This window comes from Diadema antillarum, unplaced genomic scaffold, assembly GCF_040938485.1.
Source record: "Diadema antillarum isolate AM-2024a unplaced genomic scaffold, OU_Dant_1.0 scf00000036, whole genome shotgun sequence".
Taxonomy (NCBI): Eukaryota; Metazoa; Echinodermata; class Echinoidea; order Diadematoida; family Diadematidae; genus Diadema; species Diadema antillarum.
In genome coordinates, this window is record NW_027270925.1 from 2,128,067 (window position 1) to 2,154,969 (window position 26,903).

At 38.4% G+C, this 26,903-nt stretch overlaps 1 pseudogene; it reads left to right on the forward strand.

The window, feature by feature from the left end:
• Positions 1-26,235, forward strand: part of LOC139708219 (ribokinase-like) — a 40,478-nt pseudogene extending 14,243 nt beyond the window's left edge.
• The last annotated feature ends 668 nt before the right edge of the window (positions 26,236-26,903 follow it).

Below are 26,903 nucleotides of genomic sequence, written 5' to 3' on the forward strand. Positions count from 1 at the left end.
GCTGACAATAAAATCAGGCCAGTACCTATATTTTTGGAAATATGGAGCATCTGTCAGTATCCTGTGCAGCAGAGAAAAACAAGTCATAAAATGACAGGTGGATCATTACTGTCAAAAACTAAATTCCATGAAGTTTTTGCTCATATACTCCTGTGTGAAAGAGTGCAGGGCTTCAGAGCTAAACTATCCTACTTACAATGAAGAGTGGTGTTTGCATGCATGATTGTATTAAAATGAAAGGCATTTAAAGGGCAGGTCCACCTTCATACATGTGGATTGAGTGAATGCAGCAATATTACGAGAACACATTTATTAGTGAAAGTTTGGGGAGAATTGGACAATCCGTCCAAAAATTATGAATTTTTAAAGTATCTGCGCAGTCACTACTGGATGAGAAGACTACTACAGTGTATGATGTCACATGCATATAACAATATAAAGAAAATATAAAGATTATTTCAAAAATTTTACTTCTTGAAAAAAGTTTACATTTCCTCGAATTGTCACTGATGTATGTTAAGAGTAATATTATACCACCTGCCTTCTGAAAGAGGGAGGTCAGTGTTCTTTTATTATGTGAGAAAAGTAAAAATATGTTGAATTTTCTTTATATGTACATTTCCTCGACTTGTCACTTGTGTACGTTAAGGGTAATATCATTCCACCTGCCTTCTGAAAGAGGGAAGTCAAGTGTTTTATTATGCGAGAAAAGTAAAGATATGGTGAATTTTCTTTTATTTTCTTTATATCATCATTGTACATGTGTGACATCACAAGCTGTAGTACTCTTCTCATCCAGCAGTGACTGAGCAGAAACTTCAAAAATTCATCACTTTTGAATGGATTATTCGATTTTCCTCAAACTCTCGCTGATGTGTTCTACTAATATTGCTGCATTTACTCAATCCACATGTCCATGAAGGTGAACTTGTCCTTTAATACCAATGATTAGCTTCAGTTTAGTTATTGTTTGTTTTTTTAATGTTTGTGTGTGTGTGTGTGTGTGTGATATTTGTGATTTGTGTCACCAAGCCTTCATGGCCACCCGCGCTGTTGGCTGCAGTGTTATTATTCATGGCACCCTGTTAATGATGTAGTTGCTAATTAGATTTTGAATAACCTGTAAATTTGCTGTGACATGCAATTGTATTCTGAAGGTTTCAAATTTGGAATAAGGCAGTAAACAACCAAATATATCAGAAAGCCCTTAGGCAGGAACTCTGCCTATAAGGTGCAATGAAATTCTAATTGTTTGATGTGTTAATATTGCTATGGCCTTGTTGGAGTAGAAAGCAATTCTCGGTATCACCAATGTGTACAAAACTTCTGAGCATGCTGAAGAGCCATATCACAAATGCACTGTGGGATTCCTCGGGAGCATTGTCGCTTCCTGTTGTCTTACGTGTTTCTCAGTTCTCTTGCAATTCAACCCAGTTTTCGTCTGCTTTTCTTTTGTTGAGCACTGCTTTTTTTTTTCTTCTTTCAGACTAAAGCTAAAAAGAGTTTAAAACTTCTAAATTTTACTGAATTGCGTTCACTAGAGTCATGATTTGCTACTGTGAAGCTTCAGTGTGATGGTCACATGATGGAAAGCAAAGAAATCTTCAACAAAAATATCCCTGGATTAAGACGGAACATGACCTGAATGCATTTGCAGCCATAACTAGATGCAACTTTGTCCCCTGAGCTATCCCATAATGCATCTGAAACGCTGCTTGCCGTATGGCACCTAGGTATTGGCGATACCGAGAATTGGTGGGACTGATGAATTTTTGCTGGTTTTGCTGGGGTTGCCTTCCCACTCAAAAATGCTCAGTATGTAGAGCTGCCTTTCCCTTATCTCTCTTTTTTGAAATAAGTGTGTGCAGTCAGGTACCGTATGGGTTTGCACACGAGTGAAAACCAGGGGCACTGGCTTGTAGCGGGAGCCTGATTAGATGAGATGGGGTCATTCCACAAGACCAACACCCATGAGTCATAAAGCCCACAAACTTGGCATTGAAGAAAGGTCCATGAGTCGTAGAGCCCACAAGTTGGACTGCCCATGAGCTTGACACTAGGCAAATAAAGTCTGACAGTAGGCAAAGAAGGTCCACAAGTCCAACACTTGGCAAATAGGCCCCAATACCGACACTGCGTACATTAAGCTCTGTGATGTCATGAGTGTTGGACTCGTGGGCCTCGTTTGCATAGTGTTGGACTCGTGGAACTTTGCCTAATGTCAAGCTTGTGGGCCTATGACTCATGAGTATTGGACTTGTGACGATGAACTGAGTAAATGTGAGAAAAGTTGCATTTATTTTTTCTCCAGACATACGGAGTACATCTGTGCAGTGCACATCTGCACAGAATACATCTGCGCAGAGTACCATCTATTGAAATGTTTCTATTTACCAGAGGTAATTCATTTTGGAAAAGATGTTTTGAGAACCAGTTTTATTTCAATAATGGCGGTGAATTCACTTGCTTTTGAGAACATTTGAAAAATGTACAGCAGGTACTTCAAACTGTTAAATGCTACCATTTCCAGAATTTTGTCAAAATGCTATATAGTAAATGATCGATTTGAAACTATCAAGGTTACCAGATATAATTTCATATGTGTGATTTTCTACAAAAATTCAGATATTTTGGAGATCATGTGCCCAGCATGTAAATAACCCTTTCAAAGAATTACTTGTGCACTAAAATCAAAGATTATGAACAGATACATATGATTACTATTTCTGTGTCTTTGGAAACTTAATAATTTGCCTTTAGTGTTGTCATTTCATACAATATTGGTTTTGAATCGAAGTGTTTGCTCTTCAGCTTGTAGGCCTATACTGTAGAACCAGAAATTTGTGCGTGCATTTTGATTTTGTGAAATTTGCAAGAGCCAAGATTTGTGAAATTAAAATGCATACAAAAGTTCTTGTCTACACCATAATGCATTGGATGCCTGTGGCAATTCACACAACTGCACTGCAAAATAGGTCATTAGCTCCAATTTGCAAGAATTTCATGCCATTGATATTACTCACTTTACAATAATTGGTCTCAAATGGCATTGTGTAGATATTATCAACAAATAAAGAAGGAAAAGCACTATAAATGTCTGAACGTTGTGTTTCTAAGCAGTGACTGGAAGATGACCACAGGATTAATATCAATGTACCATCTGGTTTTGGATTAAAAAAAAAAAACAAAACATCCTGGTAAGATGGAAAAAAAAAATACCAGAAAGTGCTCTTGAGTACTAATAATCACTCCCAGAAAACATTTTGCTGAACTGAGTAATTAGGTTTGATCCTGATTTTATAAGCATGCTGTATTATAACTGTTTGTTGAAAGTGGAATAACTATGAGGTTGAGAAATTTGCCTGTACATTACATTTGTTTACAATCAAGCACCATTCACATCTGTCTGCTTATCTTTTTTTTAGTTACTGATAGGGTTTATATTTCGTGATAATCCACTGTTATGTTTCTTAAATCAATGATGATGATATGCAAAGTACCACTTTGAGTGATGTGCAAATCATTTTGATTTTTAACCTGAATTTGAATTGAAAAATATTTCATGCTGTTTCTTATGCTGTGTCTGAGGTTGGGGATGACTCATTTGGCAGAGATACATTACAAAACTTCAAGGATAATGCAGTAATCACGGGTAAGTGTAACCATGAAGGCTTGATCTTCATCTTTGATTCTGTATTGGTTCACGTGTGTTGCTAAAACTTGCCGTATTGTATGTGAACTTAAGTATAGTGTGATGCATGCATGTCTGACTCAATATTTTCCTAGGTGCATTTTTTCTTGAAATGGCCTTATACACATGAATAGTGGACCTGTTCATGTGGGAACCTGGATATACAAGGTTCCCAAAATGTAGACAGGAGTGTCTACATTCGGGTCTTAACTCATGTTTAATTGTGTTATGACTTATTTGTGTTTTGACAAAATGACTTTAATTAAAAGATGAGAGTTGTTGCTATTTTAGCGTAATATCTGTTCTTTTTCTGTATGAAAACTACATGTATTCTAGTCTAATTTTTCTTTTCTAAAATACATGTGTAGAAGTGCACTTGATTTGCTAAAGAATTGATATGAAGATGTCTGTGGCAATTGAGGCTGAGCTCATGAGATTTTGACTTTTGCTGACCCCATTTAGGGTGTCTTTATAGCGTACCTGTATAAGAACAGAGTTTACGAGTCCATCAGCACAGTATGCTTTTATCATGATCTCACATTCGATCTATATTTCCCATCGCTCGAAGGCACATGCAAGTTGACCGTGAAAAGAAGATGTACATATACTGCTTAACTGGATATGCACAGGCAGATTGCCAACCTGTTGATTCTTTGTCGTTGTGGAAAAAAAAAAAATCTTGTTTTGGGGCCTTGAAGAATCTCAGAGAACTGCAGAAGGAATGAGTAAATAAAAGAGTATCCATAAACACAGATATCACTGCATAGACACCCCCTATCTAGGGTGTTGAGTTAATGCAGATCAGTGATCAAGTGCTATATACAACCAAGTATATTGATTTCAGCTGATAATCCAGTAGGCCGGTTTACTAATATGCACAGATCTTTAATTTTGCACACGGCCGCAACCTCGGGCAAACAAAGGATACGAGCTGGCAACGTCGGCTGCTGCAGCCGTCCCCGACACGTCCCCACATGTAGACTTACGTGTATGTTGTGTACATGTGTGCGATGCATCAACTTCGACTTTACCTCCTGGCATTTCATGTGGCTCTAAATCAATTCCCAACTGTAGATGAGGGAGAATTCTGCTGTGATCAAATGCAATTTGGCCTATAGTTTCGATTTTGTTGAATTTTGGTTTCGATTTTGTCTTCAGTAGTTTCTGAAAATGGGTGGAAAACACTACTGCTACGGAACATGCAACAGTATGACCGCCTCACTTCATACTTCAATGATTTTAAGCATTATGATTGATTGTAAACTCTAAACTTCTCAGAACTTTTTTTTTTTTTTGGGGGGGGGCGTGTAGACAATGAATCTCTCATAATCGATACCGGTATGTTTCAAAGGATTTTTTAAAGTAAGACTCAGACTGATTAGACTTCATGAAATAGAATGACGATTTTGACCCGATTTTCTATTAACAATAACAGTTTGGGTCCTAACCTAGATAGACTAGAGATCTAGAGTAGATGTAGACGTAGACCTAAAAACAGAAACAATGATAGACCCAACCTCCCTGACATTCGCAGTAGGCAACATTTATTTCCCCCGTTGACTTATTCATCACGACCCAGGTCTGATGGTACATTGGTTTTGTTGAGGTATGTCCGGTCCTTTTGCGTCGGCCTAACCTCACCAAGGAAAACACAAACAGGGCTCGTGTCCAAAACCTCATTGAACTTCAGGCTTGAAACATTCCCATCCACAAAAAGACGGTAGTCCTCAAATGACTTGTATCCCTTAAGCTTTTTCCGGTCATAGTCAGTCCGTTTGATGATCAGGTAGTTGAACACGTCAAAGAGTTCAAAATCTGGAATGGAATACTCTTAAAGTTGGATGTTGCAAGGAGGATGTTATCTATAGGGACATCCACTCAGAAGATGACAACATCTCCCTTCAACGTGATCTTGAGGTCTTATCCACCTGGTCCAAAGTCTGGCTTATGTCATTCAATGTGAAGAAATGTGCAGTGCTCACCATTACAAGAAAGCGTAGACCCAACATGTACAACTACACACTATGCAATGAATCCATCCCTAGAGTTGACAGCTACAAATACCTGGGAATTACAGTCACCAAAGACCTCCGATAGAATGAACACTGCCAGGAAAAGGCCAGCAATGCCAGCAAAACTCTTGGCCTGCTTCGCAGGACTCTTGCACCATGTCCAAAGACTGTAAAAGAAAATGCATACAAAGCCCTGGTTCTCCCCAAACTTGAATACAGTCCAGAAGCTTGGAATCCCTACACATCACAGTGTGTTGAAAACCTTGAACGAATCCAGAGAGCAGCTGCACGTTTTGTAACCCGGGACTACCGAACGACTACATCATCTTCGAGTCTCGTGAGACAGCTTAGATGGGATCCTTTGCACACACGTCGCCTCCTTGCACAATCCACAATGTTCTTCAAAATACGGCAGCAACTTGTAAATATCTCCTTCCCAGCTTTCATAGCACCAGCCCCATACATCAGCAGAAACGACCACAGCCTCAAGCTTACAGTACCTGTGGCCACCATAGATTCCTACAAGTTTTCTTTCTATCCTCGAGCCATCCGTATATGGAACTGTCTACCACATCAAGCAGTAACAGCACAAACCCTGGCTGCTTTCCAAGAGGCTGCCCTTCCAGCCATCCGAAGGATGAAGCCTCCCATTGGTGACAGGATGCTGTAATTCAAGAGCATCTTTTACTTGCACATGTATCACGTTTTAATTGTACATATACTGATATCATCACGTGCACCATCACATACTGCCACTGCACCAACCCATCCCAGTCTAGCTGTGCTTGCAGCTGCTATAGGGATTACTCCATCAAGAATCAAGAATCAAGGATGTAAACCCAGCAAGCTTGGTATAGGATCGGAGAACGAGCAGCCTACCTGAGCGAGCTTCTCCTGCAGTGACCGGCCGGTGTCTGCCGCCTGGGAGAGGTCGGGATCGATGGGCAAATCCAAATCGGCTACGGCAGTTGCAAGTTTGATGAGTTTTTCCTTGTTGTAACCGCTTGTGCTCACACCTCTATCCCTCAAATACTCAATTAATACCTTAACTGTCCAATCCTTCCATGGCTTGCTCGAACTTTGGTTAGAACTTGAAGCTGACGCCATCACAAAGCAAGATTATAGCAAGCAAAAGTTGTCGATTATCCGCATTGAGTAACGATCGTAGACAATACACACGTGAATGCAAAAACAATGTGGTGTCCGCGCTTGATCGCTTGCCCGACATAGTTACAATCACTAGGGTCGCGTGGGATGTGACGTCATTATGCATATCATTAGTAAACTGGCCTGTTGATGTGTTACTCAGGCTGACAAAGCTGACAATGTACGTAATTTCTGAGGAAGAAAGGAAATGCAGCAGAAGAGTTATTAGAATCCTCTCGCTAATCCAAGATTTTTGCAAGGAACAGGATTAAATGTATTTTTGATGTGCAGAGAAAACTAAAAACTGATAGGGGTCTCGAGGCAAACTGTTGAGAAACACCACCAACATGATATCACGTACATGTACTAAACAACCAGAACAGAACTTGCTTACGATAATGACCCCATCTAAGAGAGTCAGAAAATGAACAACCAAATTTCCAAAGTTTACATTCTTGGAGCATGGCTCCTTTAAACGCATCGGTGTAGAGGCCACCATTCAGGCCTGTATAATTGTCCAACAGGAGGCACTCGACTGTCTTGCACCCACTAAAGCTTGACAGACATTGTGGGGAATGGCTCCAGAAGAATGACTGTTACAGGCATTCCAATCCTGCAGAAAGCACATCAGCTGTGAATGTAGAGCCTCCATCATCTCCAGGAATCCCAACATTCACAAAAGTGCATATGAGGCACTGGTTGATGAGTCATTCTTGGGCAATTGATGAGTTCCTCTGTGCCATTAGTGGCCTCTCAGTGATAGCCCAATTGGAATAAAGATAAACCACTACCATGGAGCAAAGAAAATCCACACAGAGGCATTGGAATAGGAAGGATTATGGTGAGGGATATGGTTGATGGCATGTTGGGGTTTGAAAGTTCAAGGCAATTGCCTTGACTACACCACATGTGGAGTTGGTGATGGGGGATATGACTCTGAGGTCTTTGTAGAGGGCTACGCCATCAACAGTGAAGGGAAGCAGGGAGGGCATGGCGAGAATAAAGGAGACCAGACTCAGTGATGATGATAAGGGTACTTATGTTGTCGTCAGTAGCTGTGGTGGTGCAAACCTGATGGATCCATGTGACAGACTCGCCTGAGGCACAGTGCATCAGAGGCAGAGTCAAGGGAGAAAAGGGTGTCTTACTTCAGTGGTGACATCTTGTGGCTCTGCAAAGACTTGACGAGGGAGTGGGGGACTGTGCTGAGCAGCTCAGTATGAAGTAGATTATAGGTGCTATGTTGTCAAGAAGGTGAAGTACTGGTAAGTTAATGTCAGGTTTGCCAGTTGTGCAATCTGTGGCATGGCGCTAGATCCTTTGCTGTGGCATGCACTATGCCGTTACTGGTGGTCAAGAAGGCAACCACAATGGCCGCAACTATGGTCAGGATTTACATCGTCACAGCTGGAGAATGGGCATTCCACAATAGGCATTCTGATAGTTTAATACAACTACTAGAGAGTGTACGTGGACATGGCTTAGATCCAGTTCTATTTCTGCTGTATTTGGCTTGCACAGTACATGTACTACTCAGACTCTCAAGGCTGACAATAAACACAGTCTCTCAGGAAGAAACAAATATGACACAATGTAGAATCCTGCTTTAAATGTAGAAATCTACTTTTTTTGAATAATTTTCCTAAATTTTTGTTTCAGATCACTTGAAAGTCGCACATGATTCAGCCACTGGAGTAGCGCCCATAACTGTAGCAGACAATGGTGAGTTTTTGTCAAATCCTGTCAGACAAAAGTTTTATGATACCCCTAGAACAGGGCACTACACCACTGCCTTCTCCACACTAATTCCTTTTATTCATGAATCCAAAATCATGACACTTGATAAGTATATCCAACTAATTGAGGATATCGCCAATACGTAGGTGCCGTGCGCAGAGCAGCATTTTAGATGCATTATGGGATAGCTCATGGGACAAACTTGCCCCGGTTTTGGCTGCACATGCACATACATCACGCTCTGTCTTTTATAAAGAGGTATTTTTTGTTGAAGATTTCTTCGCTTTCCATCATGTGACCAGCACATTGAAGCCTTGTAGTAGTGAACCATGACTCTAGTGACCGCAAATTAGTAAAGCTTAGACACTTTCAACTCTTTCAACTCTTGGCTGAATTATAGCCAAGAAAAAAAGGGCTAACAACGGAAAAGCAGACAAAGAACTCCATTGAATCGTATGGGAGCTGCGACTCGCGTGAGACAACCGGAAGCGAACAAGGGACCGAGGAATCCCACAGTGCACCTGTGACAGAGCTCTTCAGCATGTGCTGGAGTTTTTTACGTCATTGGCGATAGTGAGAATTCTTTTTGGTGTTTTTTTTTTCCAGTTGGTATGCATACATTATGTGCTGGCTGATTGGGTAATTATCATCTGGTCTGAGATCCAGTGGGGCAGGTTTTGTTCCCCCATCACTGTGGTGTGCACTATTACTATGGGTGTACTGTATACCTGGTACATGTGTTTTGTGTCTGAATGGGAGTGTACGGTGTTTAAATTGTATGTGCAATGTATGATCACTTAGCTTATGTTTGTACTCTTTCTTTATTTTTTACAGGGATTAATTATCTCTTCTGCACAGCATGCAGGAAGATTTATAAATATCAATGATGAATATAGATGATTGAGTTAAAGGGGAAGGCTAGTAACTGATCAGTGGGAATCAGTGGAAATGCTGGGAGATGATTGTTCCAATCCTTATGGGATTCATTCAAGAGTTCATTGTATATCTATTGTTGTGTGAAAATGATTTGCTTCAGAACGGTCTCATATTCAAGTAATGTGCAGATTAATGCTCCGTCACTGACCAGGGACGCTAACCTGGAAGCATTAAACTGCACATTACTTGAATATGAGACCATTCTGAAGCAAATCATTTTCACACAACAATAGATATACAATGAACTCTTAAATGAATCCCATAAGAATTGGAACAATCATCTCCCAGCATTTCCACTGATTCCCACTGATCAGTTACTAGCCTTCCCCTTGAAAGATTTGAAATCTGGGCTGAAAGCAGACAGCAGGATATTAGGAAAAGGGCAAAATGAATCCAAGATGGCAAATGCATGATAGGAGTATTTAAAGTGATATGAAAATTGGTATTAAACCAACTCTTGCTATTCCTTATGCTAAAAGATAGCAATTACACTAAAAACTGCCATGATGATAGGACCAGCAAAATAATGGAGAAAAGATTGAGGGGGCTTTGGAGATAATTAAACATTGAATGTTAAAGAGAGGAACAAGGAGGGAGGTAATCAAGTATATTTTGTTTTCAGATTTCTTCGGACTTCTTCAGACTTCAGACTTCTTCTTCTTCTTCTTCTTCTTCTTCTTCTTCTTCTACAGACTAAGTATTGGGAGGTTGAGAGAGCAACAAACATTTGATTCTGTAAAGTTCAACATATATCTTATTCTATGATAGATTCTATGATGTTTTCTGAGATGGAATGTTTAGCGCTAAAACACAAACATTCCAACAACTCCCCCCCCCCCTTTTTATTATATGTGCATGTGTGTAGCTGAATATAGTATATAGATATTTGTGAATATGCATATATGTTGACAATATTATTTTACCAGGACAGAACTCGATAGTAATTGTAAGTGGAGCCAACTTCTTGGTGACTGAAACAGAAGTAGAACAAGCCATATCCAAGATGTCGTCAGCAAAGGTCTTGGTGTGCCAGCTGGAAATTCGACCAGAAACCACCCTGGCTGCTTTGAAGGCTGCCAAAGCAAAAGGCAGTGAGCATTTTTTTTTCAAGATTTAATAAAGCCTTCTCTCTGGTTGACTTGTACAATGTACATTGTACACTTAACAGAATTCACACTGCTGGTGGAAAAAAATAGTACCATTTCTAGTAATAGTTGCTGAGAGATTGTACCAAAACCTACCAAACTCATGTGCCAAAAAATCAAAGCCACCAGTGTGATTCTTCAACTCTGCCCATAGTTGCTATGACATGTTACAATGAGACCACTCACCACAGCAAAATCACAATGTACATCTCTGGACTTCCATTTGATGTTTATAGAGTTATGCACAAAATTTACAGCTCAGCCATGCAGGATTTTGCTGCATCGTAGCAGCAAACAAATGCAGCAGACTGTCAAGCTGAGTCATATATTCAGCGTACACTGTAACTCAGATAAGACATGATAAAGTAGATAAATGGTGATAAAATCCCAATAAAAGTTTAATTAAGTCTCACATGCTGTAGTTTTCATGTAGGATTGATTTCTTAAAACACTGTTTGTGTATGTAAATTCCTGATATGTAAATTTCCTTTGTAGGTGCCAAAATACATGTATTATACGTGTTCAAAGGCAGTGTAAAAATTCATTTTTTGGCGAAGTAAGTACTGTTCCCTACCAGGTTCAAGGCAAAAAAGCTTACCGGTACTATAGATCAAAGGTCAAGGTCATGTTGTAAAATGTTGCTGTTTATGTTGTGCATTTCAGACTCTATATGCATAAAAAAATTCAATTCAATTCAATTCAATTCAATTCAAGATACGTTTATTAAGGTGCAGTTAAACAGGAACGTGCAACTCGAAAGCTGAGGTTGTTCATTTTACTAAACACAACATGAAGATACTTGTATTTTGGGAGGTGAATAAGCTGAACTCTTTAATTGTGTGATTGTTTGTATGTTTGGTTCATTTTCAGTCACAACAATACTGAACCCTGCACCTGGTGTAGCTGGATTAGGAGATGAATTCTACAGCAATGCAGATTTTTTTCTGTCCCAATGAGAGTGAGGTATATTATCTTTATCTTTTTTTTAAATCAATAAAGGGCCAGGGCCCTGTTTTATCAAAAGATATAATTGCTTATAAATTCCCTTACCACACAGTCTGTTATAGAATTATAATATAAATCAACTAATTAATTATAACTCTTCATCAAACAGGACCCAGATCTCTAAGAGGACAGTACAGAAATTGTTTCGTTTGTCAGACTATGATAGGCTTCAAACACCATATTTTATTATTAATATGCATGTATTTTCATCATATATACATATATATATATATAGTATATATATATATATATATATATATATTGTCAGTCACAGGGATATGCAGAGCTCACATTAGATTTTCTGGTGTGTGAGGTAATTGTTCACCCAGTCATAATGTAAATAAAGTTACATCAGTAATGACAATAGCAGGAAACCAAAATTCCATAGAGGGGAAGGTGCAGAATGATTATATTGTCAAAGGAAGCAGGCGGTAGCTTCATATTTTTGTGATTAACTTTTTCTCTGTATGAAGAACCAAACTAACCAGCTGCCACATTAGAATGACAAATTTGATTACCCAGCTTAAAGGACAAGTTCACCTTCATATACATGTGGCATGAGTGAATGCAGCAATATTATTAGAACACATCAGTGAAAGTTTGGGGAAAATCGGACGATGCGTTGACAAGTTATGAATTTGTAAAGTGTCGGCGCAGTCACTGCTTGATGAGAAGACTACTACAGTGCATGATGTCACATGCGTACAACGATATGAGGAAAATATAAAGAGAATTTCACAAATTTTTTATTTTTTTGAAAAAAGTGCACATTTCCTCAACTGGTCGCTGACGTATGTCAAAGGTAATATTATTTCCCTTGCCTTCTGAAAGAGGCAAGTCAACTGTTCTTCTATTATGTGAAAAAAGTGAAAATATGTTGAATTTTCTTTATGTCGTTGTACACATGTGACATCACAAGCCGTAGTAGTCTTCTCATCCAGCAGTGACTGAGCAGAAACTTCAAAAATTCATAACTTTTGAATGGATAGTCTGATTTTCCTCAAACTCTCACTGATGGGTTCTACTAATACAATGTATTGCTGCATTCATTCAATCCACATGTCTATGAAGGTGAACTTGTCCTTTCACTTTTTCTCTGTATGAAGAACCATATTAACTAACCAGATGCCACATTAGAATGACAAATTTGATTACCCAGCTTAAGCAATGTATGACAGTAAGAGAGTTAGAGAGTTAACATTTTGCAATTGTCTTTGACATTTCAACTATTTGTCCCATTAATCATGTGCATTTGCAAATTGTTTATATTATTTATGTACTTTGTATGTGTGTAGGAAGCAAACTAAACTGATCTTGATATTGTCGTATGATACAGGAGGGATAAAAGAAATAAATGTTCTTTTAACCGTTGAGGACGAGTCTGGAGTATACTCTGGCAAGTGTCTATGGGGAAATGAGTGTTGTAGCAAAATCAGCCCGTCCTCAATGGGTTAACATTGTTGCATTTGACAATGGTAGCTTGTTCTAACACTGGGAAAGATCAGTAATTAAGTTATGTTCTCTGGTGTTGGTGTCCACCCTGTCAAAATGAACACCACCAATGTTGGTATCACTTTTTTTTGTTCTTTGTAGCATGTGAAAGAGGATAATAAGTGGTATTAATGGTTTCTTCAAAGATTTTAAAGTTAGATTGATTTAAAAATGCTTCAATTTGCTCGCAGGCAGAGGTATTGACGGGTCTCCCCGTCACCACGGTCGATGAAGCCAAGACAGCCAGTGTGGCTCTCCTGCAGAAAGGTTGTAAGGCAGTGGTCATCACGCTGGGTGGAGACGGGATCGTTTACCTCACCATGGATGCTCAGTCTCCTGTTCACTTACCAGTGACACCTGTTCAGGCAGTGGATACTACAGTAAGTCAGTCTATAAATCTTCAGCGTCGAAATTGAAAGAGATCAAGAAAACCCGACAAGAACCCACATAAAGAAAATATGAAGAGAATTCCACAAAAATTTGGTTCTTTAATGAAAAGTACACATCCTTTGAAGTGTTAGTGACACATATTGTGGGTAATATTATTCCCCTGCTTTCCTAAAGAGGTAAGCAACTTGCTGTTTCATTACGCTAAAAAAAAAAATTAAAATTTGTGGAATTCCCTTAACCCTAACTTACCTGGGCTATAATAGCGAGCTTGAATTCCTGGTTGGGGGGGGGGCATTATGGCCCCCCCTTCAGATCTGGGCCGTTGATCTTGCGATCGCCGCAAAATTTTCCATGAACATAAAGCCGGATGTAATCTACAAGACTGTTAAGTTAAATTTTCAACAAATTTGCATTTTCTATTTTAAATTAATTGATTATGCAAATATATGCAAAAAATCTCATTTTCATCTGTAATTGGCTTATAAAAGCTTTTGGAATGCTGATTTTTGGTGTGAATATTTCTAGTGACATTTCGAACATTTTTGCATTAAAAAAAATCAGTATCAAAATTAATTTCTTATATTTTTTATTGTTTTATCAATTTTTTATGTATTTCTTTGTTTTTTCTAACTTTTGTTTTCATTGTTTTTTTTTAGCAGAATTTGTCATACACATTTTTTGAAGCATAATTATACTAAGATAAATTGATTTCAGCCATCAAAATTAAAAATATGAATCTTTATATGAATTAATTGAAAAAACACAATTAGTATTGACTTTGTACACAAAATCACGTTTTTTAGCAATTTTGGGGTTGACGAAAATTTTTTGAAGGGGCATGGCTTCGGAACGGTATGCCTGGGTGCAACAAATTTGATCTCAAAGGTTGCGAGAGACTTGAAAGTAAAAAGTCAGCGAGCGGCGTGGTCAAAAAATTTTGTGCGCCGGAATAGTGGCGGAATTCGTCGAGGGGGGGGGGGGGCATTATGCCCCCCCAGGTAAGTTAGGGTTAATATTGTCTTTATATTCTCTTCAGTGACACCACAACCTATTATTGTCCAATGGCTGCAAGAAAATTTTAAACGTTCATAACTTTTGAGTGGTTCATCCAATTGTCTTCAAAATTTCATCAGTCTGTTCTATTATGGCTGCATTCACTGAATCCATGTGTATATTTTGGGAAACTGCCGCTTTAGATAAAGAATCGCTAAGTTAATGCTCACCCAAGTTCAACCATTCCAATCTTCTATAGACTAAAAAAAAGCCAGGATTCATGGACAGGCTCAGTCAAAAATACGGTTAAGTGCTAGATAGGTGAATAAATGGAATCAAAATTTATACTTTGATCCTGTACTGCAACAATTTCTCCTGCTTGTTATTAAAAAAAAAAATGAGTTCAAGTTTAACTTCCCATGCTCTTCTAAAACACAAGCTAGCTGCTCATAGTTGCATGCTCGATAAAATGTCTGTCAATGAATGCGACTAGAACTTGGATGCAGTATAAAAATGGCCATCTTTAAAAGCTATGTTGCTACCAAGAGTGCCTCTGTACAGTACCTATTCAATATGCTACAAGTCTTCACAGTCTAAATTCACTCTTTGGTGATTGCTCCTGGTGATGATCTTCCCAGAATATTCAATTTATGCTGAATGTTTTGGAAGTAAGTCTTGACAGATAGACCAGAAAGACAGAAAGTCCATGGACTAAATCTTAAAGGCAGCCGATCGCCATCCCTAATGGTACGTAAACTCTGAACGACCGAAGTTTGTGCATGCAATTGCGCAATGCCAGACTCGGTGCTATATCCATAAACGTGTGGAACAATGCTGCCACCGAGACACGTGTGTGTGTGTGTGTGCGTGTGTGTATGCGTCATACACAAACATTGTCACCGCAAGCTGCGGTGATTGGAAGAGAGAGGCCAGAAGACACGTGTGTGTGTGTGTGTGTGTGTGCGTGTGTGTGTGTACGCATCATACACAAATATTGTCACCGCGAGCTGCGGTGATTGGAGGAGAGAGGTCAGAAGCCGTGTGGCTCTTTTGGCCTCTCTTCATGCGCATGCGCACTGAGAGTGTATGTCCATTCGGAAGCTCCCGTGGCTCGCTCGGACAGCCATTTTGGGTTAGGAGATTAGCACAGAGAGCTCTCTTGTAGCACACAGAACTCTACGTTTTGTTCGCTGACCCATTGAGCCAGCGCTATTCTCATTCGGGGTCACTACATTTGATACAGAATGGGGGAGGCAGCGTGTTGCGTTCGTCTCCGTGCCGCACAAACCACTCGCCACAACTGAGTGTCTTTAACAAAGACAGAAAGTCTACTGACTAATCTTGACAAGATGCTATACAGTATGTCCCCCCCCCCCCCAAAGAAAAAAAAATACAGTTAGATTTTCGCATTGATTACACCCATTATGATTAAACTGTCTAAATGCTATTTCAGGGTCTTAAAATATAACATCTTAGCTACAGCTTATATTTTGCAGAAAACTCCATTCAATTTGGTTAAGCGGTCACAGAGAAATGTGGATTGTTGTAAAGCATGTCATGAGTTTGATTCTTCCAAGTTTAGCATTTGGATGCTCTTGTGTGTGAACACAGTAGACAAAACTTCGAGGGAAGAGATTCCTGACATGCTCTACAAAATTCCTAATTTCTCTTTGACCACTGAAGCAAATCGAATGGGGTTTTCTGTAAGATGTGGGCAATGAGTTATAGTTTCGTACCCTGAAATTGTATTTGGATTGATTCACTATTTTTAAAGTTATAATTGCGGAGGGTCCCATTGTAATTTTTGGGGGGACATATGGTACTTTCAAACATAATCATGTTGTTACACAGCTACAGTCACATGTGTTTTATGCATGTACCAGACATAAACCAAAGTAACAAAGTACTGCTGCAAAAACAAGTAAGATTTTATCTGAAATGCATAGACTGATGGCATTCCACATACCCCACAGCTTGTAAATTTGATCATATCGAAGACAAGGAGAAAAGTTTGACCTGCAGGAATGCTCAAGGCTAGGAGGGCTTACTTCTAATAGGAAGACAATTGACTTGTGTCTCATTGCGTAATCACCAGCCACTTTCTAAGGAAGATATGTCTTTGTGATGGTAATTACTTTTCGCTATCCCTTCTTAGGTAGGTGGTACAGACACGAGGATGCGCATATAGAAATTGTGCAAAAAATGCTGAAATAAAGATTAAAATTACTTGACTTGGCATACCCGGGCACTAATCTGATATATCTATCAATAAAGAATCATACTTGAAGATTGTTCCATATTAGTTTTATTTGTGGAAATTAAGTGGAAAAATGATAAAACTGGCTTTCAAGGATGGTACAGTTTTAAACATGTTCACATGAAACAGCTCTGATTTACACTTATGCACAAATTTCTGGACGAGATTAACTTTTGTTTTACATGCTTTATCATTAATTGAAATTCATTTAATGAACAAATAAGCAAAATATGGCCAACATTATGTTAACATTCAAAATGAATCTTCAGATTGCTCAGCAAGACGGCGTCGATCATCAAAGGCACAAATGCACCTGTGGACTTCTTTTGTACATCAATAGGAAACTGACAACTGTTTGAATAATTACAGCCAGTTGGAACTTCAACTCTTAGGCTGCGTTCACATAGAAGTATTTGGTATTCGCTATTCGCTATTCGCTATTCAGGCACCGAGTACACCATTACCCGCACCGTCAACTCACCATCCCATGCAGTGAGGATTTCTTCCTCCTACATCCCAGCAAATCTTATTAACAATTTCTAAACTGCATCAGAATGTCAGTATACATGCTTATTTTTGCTAAAGGGCAAATCCAGACCAAAATTGTCACTATTTCATAAACGAGAGACGGTATACGCTGCAAGAAAATCGAACAAGCTCGATTCCCATTTTACTATACTATTCGCAGCTATTCGGTACTTTCGAATAGTGCCCTCTTATGTGTACCGGTGTGAGGAAATCCTATCGTTCAATTCAAGCTATTCGCGTGCCTTCGAAAAACGAGCCCGAATACCCGAATAGTATACTTCTATGTGAACGCAGCCTAAAACCTCCTTGGTGAGATCTATGAGGCTGCAATCAGAGTGCTTGCCTACCTACATTTAAGGAATTTCCAGCTGTTTAAACCTCTAGGTAAGCAGGAGGTGAATGCACCCTAATCTCCAGAGTTTACAGCTCTCTTGCCTCACTATCTCAAAGTGTTATATTTAAACAACTATGGAAGCCTAAGGGGCACTACACTGTCAAGCGATTGTGAAAATGCATTTATTTCCTGCAATAACAAGCAAGCAAAATCTGGCCCCCGATAAGACATGTATTTCATCAGGATTTGCCCCTGTATCCCTATTCTCAGAAGTAAAATGAAGAAGACTTTATGCAAGATAGAAGTGTACAATATTGCAAGGCCTTGTCAAAACTTTTGACATTGGAAATTTACTAAATCACTCCTCATTATTGCTCTGAAAGGTGGTGCATGTTCTGATGAATGAACACCAGATGCACAATTAGGAGAATGTGCTTTTAGAGGAAATGTTCAGAGCATGAGACAGCTGGTGCTAAAAGGTCATTTAATTCCAGCTCAAAATTATACCTGTCAGCCCATCCTTTTGACACTGACACAGAACATCTGAAATTTAACTTGATCACATTTATTTGTTTTTATTTCATATCTTTTTCTTCATTTCACACCAAACATGCCTAATGGAGAATATAAATCTTATAAGGCCACCGTGATATCTTCAGTCCAATTATGTGAGATGTCTTGTGGAATGAATTTGGAGGGGGTATCCGATAAAATGTCCATGATTGCCTTAAAATAGGTAATCAACAAATTTCAAAACTAAAATGTGAATAAAATGACCATAATTTTGGGCATGCTGTGTTAGTAATGGAAACAAAGAGAGTAGTTACTCAACCACTTGATTGGATACATTTTTTTTTCTAATGAAATTAATCCTGTCATAATCAAGATATCACCAATATGTGCAAAACCAATGAGATTTTGTGATAGTGATCCCGAGAGTGTTGAATTGAAGGTACACTCTGCTGACCTTATGGGTCCACACTTCTCAACCAATGGGCCACAATGTTGGCCAAAAATGAAATAAAGAAGATTAATATGTGATCTGACTTGGCGTCGGTTGAAAAAGGTTGAGAAGCAGTTATAGATTATTGTCTTCAAAGCAACAAATATTGTTTACAAAATCTGAGTGATTACTGGTGAATTGCTGCAAAATTTATTTCCATTCACATTCTTGTATTATTGCAGATATTTTACTTCTAAAATATTGTGACAGTGGAGCTTGGATTTTTATTTAAATTCTCGCCTCAAGAAATGGACTAAGCTAGAATTGTCATCTACCGAGGATTTAGCCTCCTGTAGGTACTTTGTATTTTTCCCCCACAATTATCCACTTTGATGCTAACCAGATTGCCTGTTTAAGCCAGTAAACTTAAACCTACTGGCCCGAATTCACGAAGGTGGTTTAAATTTAAACCATGGTACAAATTTAGACCATGGTCTAAAATAAGCGTTAAATAGGCGTACCAATACTTGCGCGCATAATGCACGTTTTTTTACTGGATGGCTGTTAGCGTACGCAATCTGTCAATCATAAATACGCAGAAGAAATATACATAAACCATGGTTTAAATTTAGACCACTTTCGTGAATTCGGGCCATTAAGTTTTATTACATGCAGAAAATTAAGCAGAAAATTTGTCAAGTATTGAAGTATCAATATCAAGCATCGCCAACCCTTGATACAGGACAGTGGGAGGGGTGCATGGCCTTCTCTCCCACGGGAGGGAGTTTTTTAGTTTGAGATTTGGTGCAATTGATTGCATGTGTTGCGAACTCCTACAGTTTTGAAGCAATTTAAATGAAACTTCGGGTAAATGATGATATTGGGGTATAGATGTGCAAGACATGTTTTTTGTGTTTGTCGGACAATGCGTTGCCATGGTAACCATAATTTTATCAAAACCTTGTGGACTGAATAACTTCCATAGTATTTAAGCAATCAATTTCAAAATTGGTATCTATGATGATCTATAGGTGTAGTTATGCAAGACACTCTTTGTGTTTGTTATTGACAAAGCGTTGCCATGGTAACCGCATGTTTTCTTCAAAATCTTGTGGAGTGAATAACTTCCACAGTTTTGAAGCAATTGAAATCAAATTTGGTAGACATTATGGCCTTGAGGCATAGACGTGGAACACATAATTTTTGTGTTTGTCAAACAAAGCGTTGCCATGGTAACCATAATTTTACCAAAACCTTGTGGATTGAATAACTTCCACATCATTCAAGCAATTAAGGTCAAATTTAGTATGTATGATGATCGGGAGGTGTAGTTATGCAAGACACCAATGTGTTAATATAAGAAAAATTTGTTGCCGTGGTAACCACTCATTTTTGTATCAAATTGAACCATTTAATCTATGAAGGTGAAATTTGGTGTGTATGATGCTCTTTAAGTATAGTTTTGCAAAATGTCCTTTGTATTTGTATCGGACAATGCGTTGCCATGGTAACCGCATTTTTTTTTAAATCCTGTGGAGTGAACTTCTTCCACAGTTTTCAAGCAATTGAAACCAAATTTGGTAGGCATTATGGCCCTGAGGTATAGATGTGGAACACATAATTTTTGTGTTTGTCACACAAACCGTTGCCATGGCAACCACAATTTTACCAAAACCTTGCAGATCGAATAACTTTTCCATCATTCAAGCAATTAAAGTCAAATTTATTATGTATCATGATCTAGAAGTGTAGTTTTGCAAGACACCAAAGTGTTAGTTTAAGGAAAATATGTTGCCATGGTAACCACTCATTTTTTTAATCAAAATAAACCATTCAAGCTATGAAGGTCAAATTTGGTGTGTATGATGGTCTTTAAGTGTAGTTATGCAAAATGTCCCTTGTGTTTGTATCAGACAATGCATTGCCATGGTAACCACACTTTTTACCCAAACCTTGTGGAACTCAGTGTCAACTCTGTAATTGTACAGTAAACTAAAACTATTCTGTTTCCAATTCGACAAGTGCACAAACTTGGTATTAACGTCATTACCCTCATGACATCACATACTATAAAGCGACACTAGGGGCGGGGGTATCAATCACCTTCAGTGATAATTCTAGTTTAATTTGGGATATGAAATTATGAGATTTGTTGCACACCTGTAAGGTAATTTCGTTAATAAAAATCGCATTACAGATAGGCTACACACCAAATCTCATGATTTTATTGTCGAGCCCACTGGAGGTGCGGGGAGACTAAGGGATCGCCTGCGTCGTCTGTCCCTCCGTCATCCGCCCGTCGTCCGTCCGTCTGTCATCCGTCCATAATGCTACAAACACTTGAATAACTCTCTACTGACGACTTCAATTTCAATCAAACTTTGAGGGAAGAGTGGTTATACAAAGTTACATATTTTACCTAACATGAAGGTCACCTCACGGTCAAAGGTCACAGGCAGGGGTCAATGAACTTTAGGGCCCAATGTTAAGTTTTTACGGCGCGTTTCGATTGTGGCTCATAACTTTTGATGTATATGTTCGTTTGTGAGCAAACTTGGATGGTAGATATTCCTTTGGGAGTTGAAGATCACCACAAGGTCAAAGGTCGCAGACAGTGGTCAACGAACTTTTAGGGCCCAATGTTAAGTTTTTACGGCGCGTTTCGATTATGGCTCATAACTTTTGATCCCTATTTCCATTTGTGACCAAACTTGGATGGTAGATGGCCCTTACGGCGCGTTTCAATGATGGTTCATAACTTTTGATCCATATGTCCATTTGTGACCAAACTTGGCTGGTAAATGTCCCTTGGGGAGTTGAAGGTCACCACAAGGTCAAAGGTCATAAGTGGGGTCAATGAAATTCTGGGAGTTAGAAAAACGATTTCTTCTATGCGAATGGACAAAACACATTTTGGCACTTGCCTTGTTGATAAACTGGTTGTCTGAGAATAAAATGCAAACAGGACTCTTCTGCTGTCTAGATGCATTTTACCTATTTTGCGGTCTTTTTTGTTTTCCTTGCCACACCCGAAGGCTTGAAAAAAATGTATGCTGGGCGTGTTAGCGTGAGATGAGGCGCTGAGGCATTAGTCTTATGCTGGAGGTGTGATACTTGGTAGGTCTGTTAGTGTGAGCCTTGATATACATATGCCCATACTTCATGCATTGAACATTGCGGTTAGCGATTGAGCTGTTGCACACTACCGTGCACACTGCAAGCAAGCTTTTCATGAGTGCATTACATGTATTATACCTGGATGGCTGATGAATCACTGAATTTTGTTCACCGACATGATAGCCATGGCTGCTAAGCATAAAAACAGACAAATATAGACAGGTTAATATCTACTGCAGAAAACAGAATGGGTGGCCACTGGCCACATTAGACCTGTGTGGGCCGCTATGCACAGGGTCTTTAACATTGGTGCTGAGGTAGGTTTGACTGTATATTAATGTGTACATATATATTGGTATGTATGTATATGTATATATATATATATATATATATATATATATATATGCACGGGCAGATCCAGAGGGGGACGCACCGTGCATGCCCCCCTCTTTATTCGTTGTTAAAACAAAAGAAATAAAAAGAAAAAAATGAGATGAAACCCGGAAGTAGCACCAAAAATATCGTTTGCACCCCCTCTTTACGGAATTCTTGGATCTGCCCCTGATATATATATATATTATATATATATATATATATATATATATATGAATTACAGTATGTGTGTGTATGTGTGTGTGTGTGTATGAGTATTTATTGTTCAATTATTATACAATGGTGAATTCAAATTTGATGTTGATTCACCTTTTCTTTTTCCTTTTTTTAAAGGATTATTCCAGACAATTTATATAATTTCACATCAGTTAGAAAATATATTGGTAGGCCTACAAATGCGTGGAATTGAAGAGTTTGTTCGCAAAAACCGATAAGTCCATTTTTAAAGATTTTGAAGTACGATCTCTGTCATAAAGTACAAAATAACACCTTTTAAATAACATATTGGTCACTACATATAAAGGTACATTTTTGAAGTTATGATCAAAAGAAGCACAAAATTTCTAATTATTCTCTTTATTTTTCTTGACCTTTAATTGCAAATATCTCCATTTGGCAAATATGGACTTATCGGTTTTTGCGAACAAACTCTTCAATTCTTGTTGTCCTCCAGCAGATAAACCAATGCTCTGAAAAAGCAAAAAAAAAGACATAGTACACTGAACAAGGGTGATGACATAGGGGCTCACACATTCCAATAATGTAGCAATGTAATTTCACTACAGAAAATTCATTGCCTGTGTAGAATTTATGCATGCTTTCCTCTTGTGTTCTGTTTCCTTGAGCACCCAATCATTATGTGAAGGTACTATGTCATCACCCTTGTTCATCGTGATTTACTATGAATTTTGAAAACATGATTATTCCTTATCCCAATCACTGTAATTTCTGAAACTCTGTATCCAGTATAGCCGATTTGTAGATGTTCAAATGCAAAAGACTAAAAATCATTTGGAGGTCTCCTTTTATTTCTTGTATGTCCTTATTTGTTATTCTTCTTTAATAAGAGGTATAGAGGACAAGTATACTGTAGATAAAATTGGACAGAACGGTGAGGAAAAATATGGATTGCTATGGGCAACATGGCCAATTTGATACATTTTGTTTGATGTGAAAAACATGAAATGGTAAAAAACAAGGCTCCCTGTCGACATGTCTTATGTTCATGGAGCATTTTTTTATCATTTCAAAGTTCTGTGCCACTTTTCTCTGTTTGGAAATGCGAAATTGCAGAGAATAATAGGACCCAATAGCAAGTGCCAAAACAACTTTCAGTAATAGCTTTTCATATATTCTTGATAGTTGAATGTGCATTTGTTTGTTTTTATGTCATGTGGGAAGTTTAAAACAGGAACCTACTTTCCCATTATCTTTATTTCTCAAGCACACACACGGACACAAATTGATGCATTGGAAGCTCACGACAACTTGACAAAGAGTTAGATGTTTTCTTTAAAATAAAAAACCACCCACTGATGTTAGTATACTTCATGACATTGTGCTAAGTGTAGTAATTTAGATAATGCATTCACCATCTACTTAAGCGCTGTGAAATAAGGTCCATTCAAGATAACCAGGAGAAGACATCCCTCAGTGTTAATGAGCACACTTACACTAAGACAGGATCTCACCCACAATTAATACCATCATTTTGTATCCTTTGTTCACAGTTTTCAAGACTTTTTTTTTCTGGTAGAAATAAAGATTGCAAAACAAACAAATATGCCGTCAGTTCATAGCATGTGTTTAAGGAAAGGGCGTAATAGTAGCTCCTACTTTTCTTTCTAACCCTCAAAAAGGGGTATTATCAACTTCCTTGAGGCTTTAATAATAGTTGCTGTAAAAAAATGTTTGAGAAAAATAACATACATACACATTTGCTCCCACTGTTTCTCAAAGAACAAGATCCAGCGTGGGAAAAATGATATACACATTCACTCTCACTGTCTCTCAGAGAAAAAAAGATCCAGAGGATCATCAATGGCCAGTTCTCAGTAGTTCGCTTTGATCCGTGTATGACACTAATGCAGTGTGTATTTGCAGATAATTTATCTTGCCCAGGATATATTATCAATTCAATCTTCTTCCTGAGAGATACCTGGAGGAGCTATATGGAAGTTATGATCTCTTGCTAGATCAAAGATTATGTGTGAATTTTATCCTTTTCACAATTTGCGCCCATTCAAAAAACGAAAAAAAAAAACACTTGCGTTACGATAATGTTCTGATCACAATGCATGAACAAACGGCAATGACCGGGAATACCTTCCAACATAGGGTGTGAAATATGCTAAGTCTTTCAGAGGGAGCATCGAACGCTGGTGAAAATGATAATTCGGTCATAATTTTGATTCTGCTCTTCACGCAGTGAGAACTAGGGCCTACTTTGTCGCAATATCACATTCACAATCAAAATCAGATTTTAGAGTATTTGCTGATAATGGATGTTTATAATGAAGTTGTCTTGTTTCCATATTCTTTGTTTTGTTTGTTTGTTTGTTTGTTTGTTTGTTTGTTTGTTTTTGTTTATTTGTTTGTATGTTTTGAGGGGAGGGGGTTGTTGGTGTTGTGTCTTGCTTGTTTGTTTCAACAGTCAATACTTGTCTCATGTACCGGTAACCAAAAAGAAATCATGTAGTAACAACACTGACTGAACTGCCAAACCTTTCACTTAATAAGCGACATGTAATATAAAAGCATAAACAAAAAGCGAAACAAAATTTTTTGCGAAGAAACATATCCGTTGGCTTTTAGTGTGAGCTTTTATATGAATATTTACATGCACGGCTATACAAAGCAACATCCATAATTTCTTGAAAAAGCTATGGTTGTGTAAAGACTGTTTTCAGGTACGTGTAAATGCATAATTTCTAGGGGTGAAACTGCTGCCACATGTACATAGGCATCTCACATCAGAGAATATGTTTAATTCCATGAAAACTGTTTTCACATCACGGTATTAGACAGCCGTGAACGGGTCACGTCAGGATTAGGTTTCAGCATTTGCAATAGAGTGGACCAATTCATGCTCTCGCCAAAAAATAAGTAAAATAAAAGAAAAAATAGATAAATGGATAAATACATAACATTTTTTTAAAATCCAATATTGCAAGATGTAATGTGTATACAAAGGTACTTTAATCGGCATCAGCAGTGCTTGTTTATACAGTCACTTATGATGACATTGAAAAGGAGAAGCAACAAGTGTTATGAAAACTTTTGCAGGCAATTTGAAATGTAGAGCATTTGCAGAGGACTGTGACTTTGTGTAGGCAATGTGATTGATTTCCTAGTTTAATGTGGATTGTGAGCAATAAGCTTGTTGAACCCAAGATCTAATATACCGGAGGTTGTAACCAGCATGTTATTTCCCCATTATACTGATGAACTGCACATACCATAATATACGACGATAAGACCGAGCCAAGTTACTCCTATTGGAGGGTTTTCTGAATATTTAAACTTTGATAAACCAGTCCTTCCAAAATTTACAATGGCAACAAGAAGAAGAAGAAAACAGCCTTGTACTAAGAATGTGTTCTGCCGTCGAAAGTAATGCATTTGTTAAATTGAGATATACTTTATGCCTGTCAGGACAAAGTGAAAATGGGATGTGGGGGATGGGATGGGAATGAGCTAGCACATTACTGATTTTGTCACATATATATAAAACATAAATTTCATGATATCCAAGTAAATATTTTTTGTCAGTTTTCATGTCAATATCGAGCAGAAGTTTAATATTAATCAGACTATGATGAGAATAATTATCCCACCAAATGTGAAAGATTGCAAAGGTACAATTTTCAAAACTTTTCTTGTACAGGGAGCAGGAGACGCCTTCATTGGATCGTTTGCATACTTTTTGGCTCATCATGCCGCACTGCCATTGGATGAAATCCTCCGTCGAGCTTGCCGAATAGCCACAATCAGTGTCCTTCAGCCTGGTACTCAGACCAGTTTTCCATGGAGGAAAGACCTACCGGAAGAGCTTTTATCTTAAAGGGGGAATTTGTCCCAAACATAATGCGTGGATTTAATGAAGGCAAAAATAAATGTCTGTATAAAACAGTATAAGAGCTAGCACACATTATTGGAGATTGATAAAAGTCGGATAATAATCGGATAATCCATTTCAAAGGTTATATGAAGTTTTTGTCCCCGCCGAACGAGTTCGAGCAGGGGACTATGAAACGGGCTCCGTACTTGTGTGTGTCCGTGTGTCCGTCCGTCCGTCCGTCCGTGTGTCTGTCCGTCCGTCCGTCCGTCCGTGTGTCCGTGTGTGCGTCCGTGTGTGATCAAAATCTTCAATTTGCTACTTCTCTGTCATTTATGAGCCAATTTTGATTCTGTTTGCTTTATATGATAGCACTACATGGGAGCTTTGAAACTTCTACACAGAATTTCAGTCGTGACCTTTGACCTTGACCTTTGACCTATATTGTACATTTTGCTACAAAATGCTACTCCTTCGCCATTTCTAACCCGATTTCGATTCCGTTTGCTTTATATGATGGCACTAGGTGAGGGCTTCAAAACTTCTACACAGAATTTTGACCTTTGCCTTCTTTGACCTTTGACCTTGATTTTTGACCTATATTGTACATTTTGCTACAAAATGCTACTCCTTCGCCATTTCTAACCCGATTTCGATTCCGTTTGCTTTATGTGATGGCACTAGGTGAGGGCTTCAAAACTTCTACACAGAATTTTGACCTTTGCCTT